Here is a 7304-nt window from a genome sequence, read left to right on the forward strand (position 1 = left end):
ATATAGCTGAGAAACGTATACAAAAATAATTTCTGTTATTCCATGCAATTAAAAATAAAGGTTGCGAGACTGGTAGTTCCAGAAAAAGAAGTCTTTTGTGAGCCAATAGCAGTGATTTTGACAATTCTGCTTCCGACGAGCTCTTTCCCCTCGGACCTGATTGCTGAAAAACTCAAATCTACCATGGAACACTTAATTGCTGAATATCCAAGTGGAGAGCAGAATGGGAAGCAAATTCTATGAGGAACAATCGAAAAAGTTGGGTACGCATTTCAATGGCAGGTAAATATCAAAAACAATGCAGAAAACAATGCAACTATTCATGTAACACTTGTGGACTGGGAAAAAGAACGGAATGAGTACCACTCGTATTCACTTGCATGATTTCTCAGGTGAACAGTCAAATTGCAGCAATTTCTGCTCCCATTTCTGATGGAATTCTCTAACATAGCTAGGCACAGTGCCCCCCAGTATGGGAATATGTGCTTCAATTTCATTCTGCCCGGACGCTGAGGTCCAGCACCGAGGGCCTTCTGGCGGTTCCCTCATTGCGAGAAGCAAAGCTACAGGGAACCAGGCAGAGGGCCTTCTCGGTAGTGGCGCCCGCCCTGTGGAACGCCCTCCCATCAGATGTCAAAGAGATAAATAATTACCTGACATTCAGAAGACATCTTAAGGCAGCCCTGTTCAGGGAAGTTTTTAACGTGTGATATTTACTGTATTTTTGGTTTTTATGGAAGCCGCCCAGAGTGGCTGGGGAGGCCCAGCCAGATGTGCGGGGTATAAATAATAAATTATTATTATTATTATTATTATTATTATTATTATTATTATTATTCAATTTTAATTGTTGTGATTTTTTTTTTACAATTACAATGTTTGTACAATTACAAATAACATTATATGCAATCTTTCTTAAAATCTGTGTTCTTTTCTCTTTTTTTGCCCTTTTTCATTTGGTTGCAGTTGGCTACCATGAATGGAGGACCCACTTAACACACATTAATGTATTGTGCAATACCTACAACTTGCCACAGACATAAACAGTTGAAAAATGTTGCATCTGCCAATTTATCCGTTTGTGCTATCCAGAGGTGTGTGTGTTTTTAGCAGGTACTTGGGGGAACTAAATTCCTTTAAATTTTAAAAAATAAACAATTATTTGCCTGAGCCAAAAATCCACCTACAGTGGTACCTTGGGTTACAGATGCTTCAGGTTACAGACTCCGCTAACCCAGAAATACAGTCATACCTCAGGTTGAAGTAGCTTCAGGTTGAGCACTTTCGGGTTGCGCTCCGCGGCGACCCGGAAGTAACGGAGCGCATTACTTCCGGGTTTCGCTGCTCGCACATGCGCAGACGCTCAAAATGACATCACACGTGTGCACGGAAGCGGCGAATCATGACCCGCACATGCGCAGATGCGCAGACATGGGTTGCGTTCACATCAGGATGTGAACGGGGCTCCGGAACGGATCCTGTTCGCATCCAGGGGTACCACTGTAGTACCTCGGGTTAAGAACTTTGCTTTAGAATGAGAACAAAAATCGTGCGGCGATGGCGCAGCAGCAGTGGGAGGCCCCATTAGCTAAAGTGGTACCTCAGGTTAAGAACAGTTTCAGGTTAAGAACGGACCTCCAGAACGAATTAAGTTCTTAACCCGAGGTACCACTGTATATCTGTAATCCATAAAGTTGAGGCCATTTCTAATCCAGATCGTTGCCTACTTGAGTTTATTAATCACATCTTACATTTAGCCACTGCCGGGGGGGGGGAGGGGCTCTGCAACTGGGCCTGCAACCAACCAAAACACCAACCAACCAACCAACCAACCAACAAACAAACTTGGTGGTGAGTTCCCCCACCTTTCCCCCCCAGAAAAAAAGCACTGGTGCCATCCCAAACTGAAAGAAAATGCCCAGAAGGGACATAGACTTCCTGATTCTTCACTGGTAGATGAGTAGACGTTATTTATTGGGATGGATCTTGTAGCTTCATTCCACTGGACGGGAGTTGTTTTCTAGAATTCATGTACGTATGGCTGAAACATATTTATTTTATACAGAGCACTGGCAGGGCCCGTTCCCACAATTTTCTTTCTCCCTCTGGCTATTGCTGGTATAACTCCTTGTGCTGAAGCCATATTGTTACAAAATGGGGTTCTTTTCCTCCATTTGCTTCTCTTCTCTCATTTCCCCTCCCGTCTTTTGTTTTTGCTGGGACGGACGGTTGTACGAAACAAATCCAACTAAAGTACCAACTAAATGAAATCACCAACTTCTGCCTCAATGAATGTTTACAACCTTACTTGGTGCTACTTTTCAGATAGTAGCTGTAGCTACACATTACTTTTCAATTTGATTTTAGTATAAATTAACTTACCGTCATGGAAGTGGATTTAAAAAGCTAATAGCCCTAAAAGAATTAAGAGTCCAAAGGAATGGTATCAGCGCCAAAGCACATTAATTGCCTTTTTTTCACTTCACGCTGGTGAACTATAGCCAAGATAATTGGCCTAATTGGAATAAATTGTTTCTTTAGCCAGGTATCCTCTTTCACTTTAGCCTGATTATTCCAAGGCTTCATCTTAGTCAGATAAAAAACAAATGAAACCACTCTCTCACTCAATTTGGGCTTTTAATATTTTAGTTTTATGGCTGACGCTGGGCCAAGTAAGTGTTGCTACACCGGGGATGCAGAAATCTAGGCATTCAGTTGCTTAAAAACTGGGCAGGTGCCGGAAAATAGGGCCTGACCCTAGGAAAACCTCAAGCATATTTACTACATTCGAACCAAAAATCCATCTCTGAATATCACATTCAGGTCAGCAAACACAGGACTTCATTGAGCTGGTATACCCAGTGCTTTTTTTTTCTGGGAGTACGCAGGGGTATGCATACCCCTAAACATTCTGTGAATCTAAATTTAGTTTCTTCTTTAGCATGGTGTATCATCAGTTCCGATGGCAGCCTCATTTCCTTTCCCAGTGTTTCCTGAGCCTCAGACGGAAGTGAGCGTTTAGTATGTGAAGCAGTGTGGAATGTCGATGTGTGGTGTTTTACTAATGAAAGTCTGGCCTCATTGTGGGGCAGTATTTCAATACGAGTAGGAAGATGTTAGTGCACACAACCTCATGCCAATGTGGAAGTTACTGTGAGCTGTCAGCTGTGTAATATGAGGTAATGCATGTTCTTTGTACTTTTGTCCATTTACTGTATTTATTTTTCCCGATTTGAACTGCAAAATGGTGATTTTCTTGAGTCAAAATGAGAGTACTCTTAAACTTTTTTTTAAGGAAAAAAAAGCATTGGGTATCTCAAACCATGAGCTAATGATGTATATGATTGGTGGAAACTGAAATGCTTTGTTCGAAACTTATAAATACCCCTTGGGCGGGGTTGCAGTTTTGAAAAACGATTTGACTGTAACCTATTGCTTTGCAATAAACAACAATGGACTCCTAACTCTTCTTGTCTCTGAGTTTTATAGGGGTAAACTCAGAAGATAAACCATTTTTGGGTTACAACAATTGCCCTTCATCCGAGGATCCCAGGGCAGTTTACAATATAAACACCACAAAAATACATACCATATTAAGAACAAAACAATAACAATAGCCCTCCCAATTGGAACACAGAGGGGCTAACAATCCAGCATTGCATGCATAGCAGCACACAGCAGTAAAATATCACTCACACCACATCATAGCCAGATATGAAGGAGAATAAAGCATCAACAGTAAAAATAACAAAAAAATCACAGAATTGCCCACAAATACTGATTATATCCCAAAGGCTTGGGCAAATAAAAATAGGTTTTACCTGGTACCTAAATGTGGCCAATGTGAGGGACAGCCAAATGTTATTTTTGAGGCATTTCCAGAATTGGGAAGCCACCACTGAGAATGCTCTGTCATGCATTGCCACCTGCCCTGCAGACTCTAAAGGCAGGGCAACAAGTAGAGCATCCCTGGTGGTCCTTGATAGTCAGGTAGGACAGTCTTGGAGAAGTTGATTTATCCAGTGTCTAGATCAGATATAGATTTATGCACTGCTTAATTTTAAAAAATCTAAGCAGTTTGAATAAATTGGTATGAAACGTTCATTACAATAGCAATAAAGATGGTTATTAAAAACAGTTTTGGTTCAAATCGTTTTTCAAAATACAAATAAAGCCAAAACATTTTTTTTTAAGTGCACATAATCAATCAACAGGGAGTTCCAGAGAATAGGCCCCAACTAATTAGGTAGGTTTCAGTTAAAGTGCAACCTGAACAAATGCTGGTATGCACATTCCCACTGAAGACGCCTTAAATCCCTGTGTCGCTTATACAGTGGTATCTCGGGTTACAGACGCTTCAGGTTACAGACGCTTCATGTTACAGACTCTGCTAACCCAGAAATAGTACCTCAGGTTAAGAACTTTGCTTCAGGATGAGAACAGAAATTGCGCAGTGGTGGCGCGGCGGCAGCGGGAGGCCCCATTAGCTAAAGTGGTCTCTCCGGTTAAGAACAGTTTCAGGTTAAGAATAGACCTCCAGAACAAATAAAGTTCTTAACCCGAGGTACCACTGTACCTATTTATGCAGCCACAACTTGCTCTGGTTTCTTATTTCATACTCAACTTTGTTACATTCTTTGCATCTTTGGTTCAATTAAGGTATTTTCCCTCCCAGCTCAAACAAATTCACAGGCTCTTTTGCAGACATTACTTTGTTTTCAGCATTCTGTCCAACCCTTTGGCTTAATCTCCACAGAATTCATCCTCTGTTACTCTTGTGAAGAGGGCCCTCTCAGTCCTTCCTCTCCAGAGTCTCAGCATCAAGAACTGTCTTCTTCTCTTTGTCAGAAGTTGCAGTCAGGCAAGTTTTACTTATCCGCTCGTCTGTGGAATGTTTTAAGATTCTTTCAAGAGTTGGGATGCCAATAGGGGGAAAGGCAAGCTGGGGGAATGGAAGCTGACCCGTACCTCAGCAGGAGGACTGAAGAGAAGCCTGAAAGAGATCCCCTCTGGGAAAGATGGCTATGCTCCTCTCTTTTCTTATAAGCTCATTTGCAAGATCTTATTTTGCCTCCTCTAAAGTGGAGCCAGAGAAAGCATCCAAGCCATAACTTGTCTTGGACGGGGTTAGGCAGCAGAAATACTGATGTGATGAACATTATAGTTAGAATGATGCAGAAATGTGTCTTCTAGCAGAGTTTTGAAAAATTAAAAGACAAAGTGCGAGATTGGCTTCATTATTATCAAATAAGAGAGGCCTATAATATGGACAGAAAAATTGGCTTCCAGGTGGAGAAATCAAAATTGGAAACAGAACTGTTAGAACCAAAAACTAAGATTTTGTCAAAGATGTATAACTTGCTGTTGAAATGGAACACGCAGGATGAAATGGTCAAATCAGCAATGATTAAATGGGCGCAGGATTTAGGTCATAATATTATGTTTGCTGACTGGGAGCAGTTGTGGACCACCGGTATGAAGTTTACGGCATGTATTGCCTTAAAGGAGAATATTATGAAAATGATTTACAGGTGGTACATGACCCCAGTCAAGCTTGCAAAAATTTATCACCTGCCTGACAACAAGTGTTGGAAATGTAAAGAAGCTGAGGGAACATTCTTTCACCTTTGGTGGACATGCCCAAGGGTCAAGGCTTACTGGGAAATGATATATAATGAACTCAAGAAGGTATTTAAAAGTACCTTTCCTAAGAAACCAGAGGCCTTTCTTTTGGGCATAGTTGGCCAATGGGTGCCAAAGAAAGAGAGAACATTTTTTATGTACGCAACAACAGCAGCAAGAATACTCCTTGCCAAGTACTGGAAGACACAAGATTTACCCACCGTGGAGGAATGGCAGACGCAAGTGATCGACTACATGGAGATGGCTGAAATGACTGGCAGAATCCGTGACCAGGGAGAAGATTTGATCGAACAGGACTGGAAAAAGTTTAAGGACTATTTACAGAAATATTGTAAAATCTTGGAGTGTTAATATGTTGTGGGAAGTGAAGGAAACAGGGTTTGTGTGACTTGGTTAAAGGTGAATTAAAAGAAGAATGTTAAAAAGGACAAGGGGTTATGAACAGAACATTATTATGTCATAGTATACAAGATGAGATGTGGATTAAAATAAATGGAAAATCGGGACATAATATTTAGAAGAAAGTAAAATTAAGTATGGTCCAATAAGGTTTTGAATTTGCTGAATCGGATTAGAATAAGGAGGAACACAAAAAAGGGGGATGTGAGGAGGTCAAGACAGAGGGGTATGGAACTATATAACTTTAAGAAAAAGGGTTTTTTCATTTTTCCTGTTTTTCTTTCTATCTTTCTTTTTTCTGTTATATATTTTTGTTTTTCTGTTGTATTTGTTTTTATTTCATATGTGAACTTTATGTATGGAAAGGATACATTTTGAAATGATGAATGTTTTGTCTTGTAAAATCTTAATAAATATTTATTAAAAAAAAAGAAAAAGAAATGTGTCTTCTAAAAACTAACAAGGTTTTACGTAGCTGACTGTCGTCCATTTATTCTCACCAGTAATGTCTGTGCTTTTGTAGTTTATGTTACGTACTGCAATTTAATTCACTGAAATTATAAAGGTTTGTATGCATTTAAATTTGATCGGTTAGTAACTGAATTCTAGAATTCTAGAGAGTTCTCTAGCAGTTCTCATGTGATTGGCTAACATTGGTGACATGGGAGGTATCTAGTGAAGGAGCGACTCCATTTTATGTGAAGCAAGATGACTGTGTTTTAGAATCCACTGTGAACACTGCTAAGTTGAATAGAGTGCTTCTCTGCTTGAAAGAAAGAAAGCAAAGCTGCAGGAGAAGGTAAAAGTAGAAATGTCTCATGGCCTAATTGAGATACAGAAGGCTGAGTACTGAGCTCTGGAAAGGGAGGAAAATACAGTTGCGTGTCGAGGTCCCCAATCCACCCCCCAAAATAACCCACAACGGACACGTAATTTTTGTTTAAGATTTTTGGCATGATTTTGGCCACAACTTTATTCAAATACAAACCGTGAGTGGTTGTTTAGGCATTGGTTAAGACTATCTGTCCCCCCGCCTGGGGACAGAACTGACTTCCGAGCACCACCGAAAGCCAGTGTGGGAGAACAAGTCGGGGAAGAATTGGAGCTGAGTCACAGACCCTCAATTTTCACCCGCCTGCTCCCCGAAGGCTTGCCGGCCCTAGTCCCATTCCAGGGATTGGACGAAAAGATGGCAAGCCCCAGGGTCCTTTAACAGAATTCCCTTTCCGCAGCAACCATGGAGGGGCAGGCCCAGCCTATCC

The sequence above is a fragment of the Podarcis raffonei genome, chromosome 12 (genome assembly GCF_027172205.1).
Source record: "Podarcis raffonei isolate rPodRaf1 chromosome 12, rPodRaf1.pri, whole genome shotgun sequence".
Lineage (NCBI taxonomy): Eukaryota > Metazoa > Chordata > Lepidosauria > Squamata > Lacertidae > Podarcis > Podarcis raffonei.